The sequence below is a fragment of the Salmo salar genome, chromosome ssa12 (assembly GCF_905237065.1).
Source record: "Salmo salar chromosome ssa12, Ssal_v3.1, whole genome shotgun sequence".
NCBI classification, from domain to species: domain Eukaryota; kingdom Metazoa; phylum Chordata; class Actinopteri; order Salmoniformes; family Salmonidae; genus Salmo; species Salmo salar.
Window position 1 is genome coordinate 11,348,555 of NC_059453.1, and position 15,201 is coordinate 11,363,755.

Below are 15,201 nucleotides of genomic sequence, written 5' to 3' on the forward strand. Positions count from 1 at the left end.
GAACTGTATTATGGGCTGCTTTCACCTGTATGAGGTTTAATCACCAGAACTCTAGAGAGATGGATAACGGAGTAGATGGTGAGATACGGACCGAGTCAAAGTTCAGACCAATGAGACGACAAGTACCTACCGCCGAGCAAGGTGGAGGATTCATTCAATTATGAGGAGCCCATGTTAGATGAGACCATCTTTAGAGATTCCTGAATTAGTTTGAATTTGTGTGAAATTTCTGAATCCAATAAAAATAGAGGTGTTATAATGTATGTGAAATATCTAGCAAAACGGGTGGATTGTAATGGAAATTATATGATTTTAAGCCCTATTGAGACTTGACAAGCTATCTGCTGAGATGAAGGGTGTAGCAGGGGAAGGCGAGGGGAATTGGATGAATATATTTTTTGGAAAGTACACATCTATAGTGGTTACTGGATTTCTGACCCTAGTGCTTGTGTTCCTATTATTGATATGTTGTGCTGCCTGTATAATCCCATGCTTAAGAAAGTCTCTTACAGAAGTTGTCAGAGCAACCGGAATGGTGCCTTTGATGGAATTGACCCCGGAGAATACTAAATCCAGCTCTGGGCAAAAGATGGATCTGTCTGAGGACGATCCTTGGTTTGCTGTTGAGGAAGTGGTTGAATAAAGCGTATACACAATAATTTCATATGTATTGAATGTAGTGGCAGGTGGATGAGAAGGTTGTAAGTACTGGGACAAAGTGTCTGTCCCACACATGTTAGGTGTAGCCACTGTCGCAAGAAGGTCTTCTTTTTATACGTTTTTTTAAATAATATGTTCTGAATTTATCCTGTATACTATTTGTCTTTCCTTATGTGAAGGTTTGAAGTTCCTGGGTGGCTGGTAGTCAACCTAGTACAAGTGAGGTGTAGCCAGAAGGATGTGAGGGTTTTTAACGAATTATCTAATCATTAAAATGGAGATATACACATTGTGTTGAGTGACACCCTAGGGGGTGTCAGAAGGGGGAATCCTACATTTCTCTGAAATGTCTTATTGGAGTATGTTCACACCCCAAGGGGTGTGAAAAGGGGGATTTTTAGGGTTGAACTGGCTATTTGTTTGCATAACCTATATAATATACCGGGGAAGCTATGCTACAATATTAAGTATATAAACTACGGATAAATCAACTGCTGAAGACAAGAACTACACCCGGTGACAGGAAGTGCGTCACTAGGCTGGGACCTGCCTGCACGCCGACGTTAGGATGAGCAAGTTTAAACCACGCTCATCCTCCCTCTGACAGGCCAGCATTGAGCGGGAACTATCTCTGTCAGAGTATATAAGGGAGAACAATAGGATGTGACGTTCTCTTCTCTGTCTGCCCTGCGTGGTGTCACAGCGAGACCGTATAGATACGAACAACATATTTACCATTCAAGTGTTTGCAATAATTAAAGAACAAAGAAAACTTGAGTTACTCTTTGCCAAATAATTTTTTCTAATACCAGATTTGAATTGACGTGACTCGACAATATCTAGCATAACAATCACTTGTTTATCTTTAAGAACCTGTGTTGTAAATGATCACATTATTTGTTATCAAGACAAAAATCTCATATGACGTGGTAATCCATTGGCAACTCTGATCACTAGCTAGTAAATTAGTATGGCTAGCTAGTTAGGCCGTCGTTTGTTAGGTAAAGTGACTAGCTAACTTTTTCCGAGGTAAGACTGATTCAGGTTGGATATTCGACGGGTATTCGCCTGTAGTTTTCCTTACATCCACCAACAGCAGTTAGGGACCGTCAACATAGTGACAAATAAATGTTTAAAAAAAATTCAGTAGCTATTTTTAACCATTACTGCTAAAACGTTCAAAACTGGTTCTAGGTAACCTGATGGCAGAAACATATATTGCACACACTTTTTTTTGTCAATTTACATCTCACTGTTTAAAATATATATATATTTTTAAACTTCAATAGTGCCTTGGTCATGTGACCCACACACCTCAAACAAGGTTCAGAATGTCCACTCAGTGGGCCTACACATTGCACACCGTTTTGTTTGTCCATTTGCATCTCATGAGATTTTACAAAAAATGTTAAAATATAAAAATGTCAATTGCTCCTTAGTCATATGACCAACAACCCTCAAACTGCTTTCAGAATATCCACTGAGTAGTCCTATATGTAGCACAAACTTTTGTTTGTCTATTTTCATCTCATGCGATTTTACATACATTTTCAATGCTTTTCAATGTTTCTAATTTCAATAGCTCCTTGTTCATATGACCAACGACCCTCAAACTACAAAGATTGGAAAGCAGCTGCGGTCATCCCCCTCTTCAAAGGGGGGGGACACTCTTGACCCAAACTGCTACAGACCTATATCTATCCTACCCTGCCTTTCTAAGGTCTTCGAAAGCCAAGTCAACAAACAGATTACCGGCCATTTTGAATCCCACCGCACCTTCTCCTCTATGCAATCTGGCTTCAGAGCTGGTCATGGCTGCACTTCAGCCATGGTCAAGGTCCTAAATGATATCGTAACCGCCATCGATAAGAAACAATAGATTTTACATTTACATTTTAGTCATTTAGCAGATGCTCTTATCCAGAGCGACTTACAGTAGTGAATGCATACATTTCATACATTTTTTCCCCCCCTACTGGTTCCCCATGGGAATCGAACCCACAACCCTGGTGTTGCAAACACCATGCTCTATCAACTGAGCCACAGGGGACTGTGCATCCGTATTAATTGACCTGGCCAAGGCTTTCGACTCTGTCAATCACCACATCCTCATCAGCAGATTCAATAGCCTTGGTTTCTCAAATGATTGCCTCGCCTGGTTCACCAACTACTTCTCTGATAGAGTTCAGTGTGTCAAATCGGAGGGCCTGTTGTCCGGGCCCCTGGCAGTCTCTATGGGGGTGCCACAGGGTTCAATTCTTGGGCCTTTCTCTGTATACATCAATGATGTCGCTCTTGCTGCTGGTGAGTGTCTGATCCACCTCTACCCAGACGATACCATTCTGTATACTTCTGGCCCTTCTTTGGACACTGTGTTAACAACCCTCCAGGCGAGCTTCAATGCCATACAACTCTCCTTCCGTGGCCTCCAACTGCTCTTAAATACAAGTAAAACTAAATGCATGCTCTTCAACTGATCGCTGCTCGCACATGCCCGCCCGTCCAGCATCACTACTCTGGATGGTTCTGACATAGAATATGTGGACAACTACAAATACCTAGGTGTCTGGTTAGACTGTAAACTCTCCTTCCAGACTCACATCAAACATCTCCAATCCAAAGTTAAATCTAGAATTGGCTTCCTATTTCACAACAAAGCATCCTTCACTCATGCTGCCAAACATTCCCTCGTAAAACTGACCATCCTACCGATCCTCGACTTCGGCGATGTCATTTACAAAATAGCCTCCAATACCCTACTCAATAAACTAGATGCAGTCTATCACAGTGCCATCCGTTTTGTCACCAAAGCCCCATATACTACCCACCACTGCGACCTGTACGCTCTCGTTGGCTGGCCATCGCTTCATACTCGTCGCCAAACCCACTCGCTCCAGGTCATCTACAAGACCCTGCTAGGTAAAGTCCCCCCATATCTCAGCTCACTGGTCACCTTAGCAGCACCCACCTGTAGCACGCGCTCCAGCAGGTATATCTCTCTGGTCACCCCCAAAGACAATTCCTCCTTCCTCCTCTCTTCTTCCAGTTCTCTGCTGCCAATGACTGGAACGAACTACAAAAATCTCTAAAACTGGAAACACTTATCTCCCTCACTAGCTTTAAGCACCAGCTGTCAGAGCAGCTCACAGATCATTGCACCTGTACATAGCCCATCTATAATTTAGCCTAAACAACTACCTCTTCCCCTACTGTATTTATTTATTTTGCTCCTTTGCACCCCATTATTTCTATTTCTACTTTGCACTTTCTTCCACTACAAATCTACCATTCCAGTGTTTTACTTGCTATATTGTATTTACTTCGCCACCATGGCCTTTTTTGCCTTTACCTCCCTTATCTCACCTCATTTGCTCACTTTGTATATAGACTTATTTTTTTACTATATTATTGACTGTAGGTTTGTTTTACTCCATGTGTAACTCTGTTGTTGTATGTGTCAAACTGCTTTGCTTTATCTTGGCCAGGTCGCAATTGTAAATGAGAACTTGTTCTCAACTTGCCTACCTGGTTAAATAAAGGTGAAATAAAAAAATAGAAATTGTGGAGTTGATAGTTGACCATTCTCAGCTATCTATAATCACACTGACTAAATGACTTACGATTACTGAACAAGTTAGACCGAGGTAAAGACAGTTTCAGGTTGGATATATGCGCTTTCAAACCTCAATAGATTTCAAACCACTTGAGCCGCACTCTCCAAATAAGCGTCATGATGTTGGAAAAATTGCGCACAACAAGACCTTATTTTATTCTTATTTTCACAATTTCCAAAGCTAATAAACAGTAGAAAATGTGAGCAGCATTCCGTATTCCTAGTTGAATTAGTTATGGAGGGTAAACAAAGTACAAACGTTTTTTTACATTCAATTTTCAATAGCTCCTTGGTCATGTGACCTACTGACCACAAACACAGTTCAGAATGTCCACTGACTACCCTTCTATATTGCACACCCTTTAGTTTGTCCCTTTTCATCTCAGGTGATTTAAAATGAATTTTAAAAAATGTTTCATTTCAATAGCTCCTTGGTCATGTGACCTACTGACCTCAAACAAGGTTCAGAATGTACACTCAGTGGGCCTACACATTGCACACCCTTTTTGTTTGTCCATTTTCATCTCACATGATTTTACATTAATTTGCCTGCTCTGCCCCCCTGAAGGACAGTGTCACTAACACCTATTCATTGACCTGGTGACCTCTGACTCCAGGCCTCCACTCCCTGCCCTCTCCCTGTGCCTGAGAGTGTACAGCTCCTTGAGCCCCTTGTCCATGTCTTATGCCTTCTACCCGTCTGCCTGGGATCTCTCACACTGTCTGGCCTCTGGCCCTACTGTGTGCACCTGGTAACCCGTAAGTAAAGAAGGAGGATGGTGGAGGAAGACCCCTGCTCTTATTCTCCAAGGACTTTAGAGTGTCTCAGAACTTTTTTTGAGTTTGTGTTGCAGGAAGTACATTTTCTGCTTGAAAAAGCTAGCCTTTGCTTTTCTAACTGCCTGTGTATATTGGTTTCTAACTTCCATGAAAAGTTGCATATCACGGGGGCTGTTCGACGCTAATGCAGAACAACACAGGATGTTTTTGTATTGGTTAAGGGCAGTCAGGTCTGGAGAGAATGGGGCATGCTTATTTAAGACGGTGAGGGAGGCATTTAAAAAAAAAAAAAAAACAGGCGTCCTCAACTGAAGGGATGAGGTCAATGTCCTTCCAGGATATCCGGGCCAGGTCGATTAGAAAGGCCTGCTCGCTGAAGTGTTTCAGGGAGCGTTTGACAGTGATGAGTGGAGGTCGTTTGACCGCTGACCCATTACGGATGCAGGCAATGAGGCAGTGACCGCTGAGATCTTGGTTGAAAACAGCAGAGGTGTATTTAGAGGGCAAGTTGGTTAGGATGCTATCTATGAGGGTGCCCGTGTTTGCGGCTTTGGGGTGGTACCTGGTAGGTTCATTGATAATTCGTGTGAGATTGAGGGCATCAAGCTTAGATTGTAGGGTGGCTGGGGTGTTAAGCATGTCCCAGTTTAGGTCACCTAGCAGCACGAGCTCTGAAGACAGATGGGGGGCAATCAGTTCACATATGGTGTCCAGAGCACAGCTGGGGGCAGAGGATGCTCTGTAGCAGGCGGCAACGGTGAGAGACTTGTTTTTAGAGTTGGATTTTTAAAAGTAGAAGTTCAAATTGTTTGGGTACAGACCTGGATAGTAGGACAGAACTCTGCAGGCTATCTCTGCAGTAGATTGTAACACCGCCCCCTTTGGCTGTTCTGTCTTGTCTGAAAACGTTGTAGTTAGGGATGGAGATTTCAGAGTTTTTGGTGGTCTTCCTAAGCCAGGATTCAGACATGGCTAGGACATCCGGGTTGGCAGAGTGTGGTAAAGCAGTGAATAAAACAAACTTAGGCTACCAAGGCTATTACGGTTACAGAAGTCATCATAAGAGAGCGCCTGGGTAATAGGAGTGGAGCTAGGCACTGCAGGGCCTGGATTCACCTCTACATCGCCAGAGGAACAGAGGAGGAGTAGGATAAGGGTACGGCTAAAAGATATGAGAATTGGTCGTCTAGGACGTCCGGAACAGAGAGTAAAAGGAGCAGGTTTCTGGGGGCGATAAAATAGCTTCAAGGTATAATGTACAGACAAAGGTATGGTAGGATGTGAATACAGTGGAGGTAAACCTAGGCAGTGAGTGATGATGAGAGAGATATTGTCTCTAGAAACATCATTGAAACCAGGTGATGTCATCGCATGTGTGGGTGGTGGAACTGAGAGGTTGGATAAGGTATAATAGCAGGGCTTGAGGCTCTACAGTGAAATAAGCCAATAAACACTAACCAGAACAGCAATGGACAAGGCATATTGACATTAAGGAGAGGCATGCTTAGCCAGGTGATCAAAAGGGTCCAGTGAGTAGTGAGGTCGGTTGTGGTCACGGCGATTCAGACAGCTAGCTGGACCATGGGTAGCAAGTTGGCAGAATATGGTCTGACGATACTCTGACGTTTGTTTTATTTAACCTTTAATTTAACTAGGCAAGTCAGTTAAGAACAAATTCTTATTTACAACAACGGCCTACCTGGGAAAAGTGGGTTAACTGCCTTGTTCAGGGGCAGAACGACAGATTTTTACCTTGTCAGCTCGGGGATTTGATCCAGCTACCTGTCGGTGTGGTGGTTTGGTCTGAGTACTCAGATTGCCAAGCTGGTGGCCCAGTCGGAGGTGTGGTGGCTTGGTCTGAGTACTCAGATTGCTAAGCTGGTGGCCCAGTTGGAGGTGTGGTGTGTAGAGCCACCTCCAGAACCAGCCATAGAGCCACCTCCAGAACCAGCCATAAGCCAGCTCCAGAACCAGCCATAGAGCCAGTTCCAGAACCAGCCATAGAGCCAGCTCCAGAACCAGCCATAGTGCCAGCTCCAGAACCAGCCATAGAGCCAGCTCCAGAACCAGCCATAGAGCCAGCTCCAGAACCAGCCATAGAGCCAGCTCCAGAACCAGCCATAGTGCCAGCTCCAGAACCAGCCATAGTGCCAGCTCCAGAACCAGCCATAGTGCCAGCTCCAGAAACCGCCATAGAGCCAGCTCCAGAACCAGCCGGCTAATATTTTGAATAAGGTGTAATAAAACAAAACCCCCAGAAACAACAGTTAGCTAGCTAGAGAAGGTTAGCATGATAGCTAGCTACACTACACTGACAGTTGTCAGTGCTCCTGTTTGTTGATGTTTAATCAACTCCACCTAGAAATTCCCAGTCCGTGAATATGTATAAGTAGCCTTCCTCATTCTTCGGAGATGGAACCTAAATGTGCATTTCCTCTCTAGGACAGGAAATTACATAGTAATAGTGGTGGGAACTTAGGTGGGGGGGTCCTTTAAGTAAATTATATTTTTCTTAAGGCAGTTACAGGTGTTTCATGGCCATCAATGCCACCGGAAAATTCGAGGTCGGTATCAGTCGATACTTGTAAAAATGTCAATTTTTTTTACCCTTTATGTCATGGTATCCAATTGGTAGTTACTCTTGTCTCATCGCAGCAACTCCCGTACGGACTCGGGAGAGGCGAAGGTTGAGAGCCATACGTCCTCTGAAACAACCCAACCAAGCCACGCTGCTTCTTGACACAATGCCTGCTTAACCCAGAAGCCAGCCACACCAATGTGTCGGAGGAAACACTGCACCTGGCGACCGTGTCAGCGTGTACTGCGCCCGGCCCGCCACAGGAGTCGATAGAGCACGATGGGACAAGGACATCCCTGCCGGCCAAAACCTCACCTAACACGAACGAAGCTGGGGTAATTGTGCGCTGCCCCATGGGTCTCCCGGTCACGGCCGGATACGACAGAGCCTGGGTTCGAATCAGGATCTCTAGTGGCACAGCTAGCAACTGCAAAGCAGTGCCTTAGACCACTGCGCCACTCGGTAGGCCTAAAATGTAAATTCTTTAATGTATACCTTATACCTATGTTTGTCCTTTGTAAAGGCGTTATTTTCTTTGGGTGCTGCAATAGGTGGTCAACATAATTTTTTTATGTGACCTCTGCCAAGTATCAAGTGGTAGTGCATGTCTGGATTACGCGTTGCAATTTGACAGAGGTCAAAATTACGGATTGCAGCATCCAAAGAAAAGAATGCCTTTACAGAGGACAAACATAGGTACGTATTAAAGAATGGACATTTTTACATGTATCGACTGATACCGACTCAATGTAGTCGGAGGTACACTTCACCACAACGCATTGCCACTCACCTCCAATGAGTATCTTGGAGTTGAACATTCTCAGCTACAGTGATTATAAATCAAATATAATTTTGGTTTGCCTTTGCTTTCAACTAACTTCTAGATATCATCTCATCCTAGTGAGAAAGGTCAGATTTGTCAGTAAGCTAAAGCTAACCCAGAGCTTAAACTCAAAATGGCTAACGTTAGCTATTGTTGTCATGGCTATAGCAACGTTAGCTAGCTAGCTAAATGTATTAGTACATTCCTCGAGGATGGAATATTGTGCATGCATGGTTTATCCCTTGATTAGATGGCTAAGCTGTTCTAGTATTTGTAATTTTATTCACCTTTCACTTGTTGCGCTTCCTCTTTTGGATCCATCTCTAGCCTTCCATGTCTGTACCCAAGTCCATAGAGTCCCCGGGTTCAGGCTGTGGTGTTCCAGCCCAGAGAAGCTCACAGCGGGGTCCAGAGATGGTCTCAGTGAAGCTGTAGGACTCCAGTCAACTGCTGGAACTCAATGTGATTGTTAAAGAGGAGGAGAGAGGAATTGAGAAGAGAGCAGTCAAAGAAGAAGAGGTGGAGGAAAGAGCAGTCAAAGAAGAACAAGAGGAGGAGAGAGCAGTCAAAGAAGAGCATGAGGAGATGGTAGTGAAAGAGGAGGTGGAGAAGAGAGGAGTGAAGGGGGAAAAAAGGAGAACAGGGAAGTGTCTGCTCCAGATCTAGAGGAAGAGGAGGAAGAAGTAGATAGTATCACTGACCCAGGTCAGTTCAGGCGTGGAGATTGGTGACTTGGCGGCCACAGGGGATTCTAAAGCTGTTATTGTGCTTCTGCTTGAATCAAGTATTTTAAAGCCCCCTTCAATGCTCTGTTCCTGATTCTAACACAATATCTGTTCATATTCCCACAGGAGAGAAAGCTCCTACCCAGGTTCAGACAGTGAGCCAAGTTCCACAGCATCAGGAAACCATGAACAACACAATGACTTTCCACTGCTCCCAGTGTGAGAAGAGTTTCAGTCAGTTAAGTCAGAAGCGTTAAAGAAACAACAGCTAACTCACACAGGAGAGAAGCCTTACCCGTGCTCTCGATGTTGGATAAGTTTCAGTAGTTCTCAAAAGGTAAAGACACACCATCTAACACACACAGGAGAGAAACCTTTCCACTGCTCTCGGTGTGGGAAGGCGTTCAGTCGGTAGTCAAATTTGAAGACACACCAGTTAAAATATCACAGGCCTGACACCGGACAGAGTTAATCTGCATTAGAAAGTCAACTACAAGGAAAAACATGTAAACACACCATATTTTTATGTAAATAGCATTTACCCACCTCACCTGTTATTCTACAGTAGAGCAGGGGTTCTTGTATTATCCATCACACTTCTTGTCTCTGGTCATCTCGATCAGTGCTCAGTATTTACCTAATCGATTGTTTTACCACTTCAACCCTGGTAACATGTTATAAACCTTGAGTGTCCTGTAATAAAGCCTGGATGTCTGGTAATACATGATGGTAATCATGGGTTTCACAGGTAAATAAATGTTGGAGGTGAAAGACTAATTTGAGTTTGGAACATTCTATATTGAATAGGGTAACAACCTTTTAAACCTGAGTATCATGTTGTACACATTGTATATTATGTAATACAAATCATGGGGATCAAAGTATAATTTTTTATTTATTTATTTATTTCACCTTTATTTAATCAGGTAGGCAAGTTGAGAACAAGTTCTCATTTACAATTGCGACCTGGCCAAGATAAAGCAAAGCAGTTCGACAACATACAAAAACACAGAGTTACACATGGAGTAAAACAACATACAATCAATGATGCAGTAGAAGAAAAAAAAATAAGACTATATACAATGTGAGCAAATGATGTGAGATAAGGGAGGTAAAGGCAAAAAAATGCCATGGTGGCAAAGTAAATAAAGTATAGCAAGAAAAACACTGGAATGGTAGATTTGTAGTTTGAAGAAAGTTCAGAGATAAAATATAAATAATATGGTGCAAAGGAGCAAAATAAATAAAATAAACAAATACAGAAGGGGAAGAAGTAGTAGTTTGGGCTAAATTATAGATGGGCTATGTACAGGTGCAGTGATCTGTGAGCTGCTCTGACAGCTGGTGCTTAAAGCTAGTGAGGGAGATAAGTGTTTCCAGTTTCAGAGATTTTTGTAGTTCGTTCCAGTCATTGGCAGCAGAGAACTGGAAGGAGAGACGACCAAAGGAGGAGTTGGCTTTAGGGGTGACCAGAGAGATATACCTGCTGGAGTGCGTGCTACAGGTGGGTGCTGCTATGGTGACCAGTGAGCGGAGATAAGGGGGGACTTTACCTAGCAGGGTCTTGTAGATGACCTGGAGCCAATGTGTTTGGCGACGATTATGAAGCGAAGGCCAGCCAACGAGAGCGTACAGGTTGCAGTGGTGGGTAGTATATGGGGCTTTGGTGACAAAACGGATGGCACTGTGATAGACTGCATCCAGCTTGTTGAGTAGGGTATTGGAAGCTATTTTGTAAATGACATCGCCGAAGTCGAGGATTGGTAGGATGGTCAGTTTTACGAGGGTATGTTTGGCAGCATGAGTGAAGGATGCTGTGTTGCGAAATAGGAAGCCAATTCGAGATTTCACTTTGGATTGGAGATGATTGATGTGAGTCTGGAAGGAGAGTTTACAGTCTAACCAGACACCTAGGTATTTGTAGTTGTCCACAAATTCTAAGTTAGAACCGTCCAGAGAAGTGATGCTGGACAGGCGGGCAGGTGCAGGCAGCGATCGGTTGAAGAGCATGCATTTAGTTTTACTTGTGTTTAGGAGCAGTTGGAGACCATGGAAGGAGAGTTGAATGGCATTGAAGCTCGTCTGGAGGGTTGTTAACACAGTGTCCAAAGAAGGGCCAGAAGTGTACAGAATGGTGTCGTCTGCGTAGAGGTGGATCAGAGATTCACCAGCAGCAAGAGCGACATCATTTATGTATACAGAGAAAAGAGTTGGCCCAAGAATTGAACCCTGTGGTACCCCCATAGAGACTGCCAGAGGTCCAGACAGTAGGCCCTCCGATTTGACACACTGAACTCTGTCAGAGAAGTAGTTGGTGAACCAGGCGACGCAATCGTTTGAGAAACCAAGGCTACTGAGTCTGCCGATGAGGATGTGGTGATTAACAGAGTCAAAAGCTTTGGCCAGGTCAATGAATACGGCAGCACAGTATTGTTTCTTATCGATGGCGGTTACGATGTCGTTTAGGACCTTGAGCGTGGCTGAGGTGCACCCATGACCAGCTCTGAAACCAGATTGCATAGCGGAGAGGGTGCGGTGGGATTCGAAATGGTCGGTAATCTGTTTGTTGACTTGGCTTTCGAAGACCTTAGAAAGGCAGGGTAGGATGGATATAGGTCTGTAGCAATTTGGGTCAAGAGTGTCACCTCCTTTGAAGAGGGGGGATGACAGCAGCTGCTTTCCAATCTATGGGAATCTCAGACGACATGAAAGAGAGGTTGAACAGGCTAGTAATAGGGGTTGCAATAATTTCTGCAGATAATTTTAGAAAGAAAGGGTCCAGATTGTCAAGCCCAGCTGATTTGTAGGGGTCCAGATTTTGCAGCTCTTTCAGAACATCAGCTGAATGGATTTGGGAGAAGGAGAAATGGGGGAGGCTTGGGCGAGTAGCTGTGGGGGGTGCAGTGCTGTTGAATGCAGTAGGGGTAGTTAGGTGGAAAGCATGGCCAGCCGTAGAAAAATGCTTATTGAAATTCTCAATTATAGTGGGCTTATCGGTGGTGACAGAGTTTCCTATCCTCAGTGCAGTGGGCAGTTGGGAGGAGGTGTTCTTATTCTCCATGGACTTTACAATGTCCCAGAACTTTTTAGAGTTGGAGTTGCACAAAGCGAATTTCTGTTTGAAAAAGCTAGCCTTGGCGTTTCTAACTGCCTGTGTGTATTGGTTTCTAACTTCCCTAAAAAGTTGCATATCGCGGGGGCAGTTCGATGCTAATGCAGAACGCCACAGGATATTTTTGTGTTGGTTAAGGGCAGTCAGGTCTGGGGAGAACCAAGGGCTATATCTGTTCCTGGTTCTAAATTTCTTGAAAGGGGCATGCTTATTTAAGATGGAGAGGAAGGCATTGAAAAAAAATAACCAGGCATCCTCTACTGACGGGATGAGGTCAATATCCTTCCAGGATACCAGGGCCAGGTCGATTAGAAAGGCTTGCTCGTTGAAATGTTTCAGGGAGCGTTTGACGGTGATGAGTGGAGGTCGTTTGACCGCTGACCCATTACGGGTGAAGGCAATGAGGCAGTGATCGCTGAGATCTTGGTTGAAAACAGCAGAGGTGTATTTAGAGGGCACGTTGGTTAGGATGATATCTATGAGGGTGCCAGTGTTTGCGGCTTTGGGGTTGTACCTGGTGGGTTCATTAATAATTTGTGTGAGATTGAGGGCATCAAGCTTGGATTGTAGGATGGCTGGGGTGTTAAGCATGTCCCAGTTTAGTTTAGAATATTCAAATGGTCGGCAGGTAGTGGTCAGAGAGGCGAGCCAGCAACTGGAGGGTTGCCAGTTTGAATCCCAGGTCTGACGGGAAAAAAGATTGCCCGGAAGTGAACTGCCTACAGGAGGGTTTCTGGTATGGAATCCTAGATGCCATTGTCTGTTATTGTGCCCATGAGCAAGGCACTTAGTCCCCCCCCCCCCACAACAACTTCTCTAGGGGTGCCCAGTATGGTAGCCCTCTGCTCCAACCTCTATATGTATGTGTGTCAAGTAACATTTCAGTCACAATTTACAAATAATGTGATCTTTATCTTAATGCTTTGGAGTTGCGTTTGAGTATTATATATTGAAATGAAGCTGGCATGATGATAATTGTGTATTGTGAACATGTTGTCACTTTAGGATTCAAGAAAAAAAGCCAACTTCTGATGTTAGCAGCATTGTAGCGAACAAAATAGCCACACACCTCTGCGAACCAGTCTAGCTTAGCATTGTTAGCTTGCTCTATCAGCAAGGCCGTTTCATAGTGTTTAGCTATTACATTCTCTAGTGTTCTGGTAATGGCAGTAGTCCTTAGGGAAGCAATGTATCAATAATATAATTCGCAGATGCTTCATATATTTTTATTTACTGAAAACCGTTCAGTTGCTAACTGCCTACAGTAATAGCTAACTCACTGATGGCAGCATAAATATAACGTCACTTCTGATTCTAGAACACAATGGAAGTTTACGTCCTTCCTCAGCAAATTCATCGCTCAGCTAAACAACTGACGACAAGGACTATTTTAAAAGGTGGGTTTATGATCTGTTGAACTATTTATGATTGTAAATAAAGCCTGGCTTCCATTATCAACCGTCAGTGAAAACCAAATTGGTGGAATAACGTGTACTGAGGGCCAATAACTGATCTAGTGTTAGTTAGCAAGCTTTTTTTTGTTTCTAACAGAGGAAGTCGGCGAGCATTTACCACCACCTTTGTTAGTAGCTAGCGAGCTTACTTGGTGTTATTGCTAGCAGAAGATACTGACCCTACCGTTACATTGAACAACAGTTGGGTCAGAACGCAATCATGGTTACATTAAGACAGATGGGTCAGAAAACGAACCTCAATGCTTTGGTGACTGGAGTCTTTGAAAAAAATACTGGGCCTTCCTCTGACATCGCCTAGTATATAGGTCCTGGATGGCAGGAAGCTTGGCCACGGTGATGTACTGGGCCATAAGCACTATCCTCTGTAGCACCTTACGTTCGGAGGCCGAGCAGTTGCCATACCAGGCGGTGATGCAACCGGTCAGGATGCTCTCGATGATGCAGTTGTAGAACTTGTTTCACCTTAGTGGAACCATATTCAATTCATATTTTAAAGCTAGAACAGAAACATTTAGGCTTTCAATAACAGCTCATAAAACTGTTAAAATGAATGTGTTATTTATCTACAGTATGATATATTGAAGATTCTGGAGGCAATTTTATTTGTCTCACATTTCAGTTGGATAAAATGGTTCAGTAGGATTCTTAGGACTTATATTACACCATACAAGTATTTCAATAATCGTATCCACTCATATTGCTGACAGCGATATAGCTGCCTCAAACTGTTATTACAGTCTGAAGTTAACCGCTTAGCAGATGAGCTGGCTGAAAATATATACATATACAGTACCAGTCAACAGTTTGGACACACCTACTCATTCAAGGGTTTTTCTTTATTTTTACTATTTTCTACATAGAATAATAGTGAAGACATCAAAAGTATGAAATAACACATGGAATCATGTAGTAACTTAAAAAGTGTTAAACAAATAAAAATATTTTTTATATTCGTCAAAGTAGCCACCCTTTGCCTTGATGACAGCTTTTCACACGCTTGGCATTCTCTCAACCAGCTTCACCTGGAATGCTATTCCAACAGTCTTGAAGGAGTTCCCACATATGCTGAGCACTTGTTGGCTGAGGTCGGGGGATTGTGGAAGCCAGGTCATCTGATGCAGAACTCCATCACTCTCCTTCTTGGTCAAATAGACCTTACACTGCCTGGAGGTGTTTTGGGTCATTGTGATAGTCCCACTAAGTCCAAACCAGATGGGATGGCATATTGCTGCAGAATGCAGAATGCGTGATGGTTTTTGCTTCACTCGGTCATGCGACAGGCCATAGCTCGGTGCAACCCAGGCCAGTTTGATCGAATCCCCTCATTGGCATGACCCTTCACAACAAGTTGATTCAGCTGAAGCCTCTGTGTTAGTGCTGGGATGGAACAAGAGCCTGCAAACCATGTGGATGGGCTGTCCAGAACAGGAGTTGC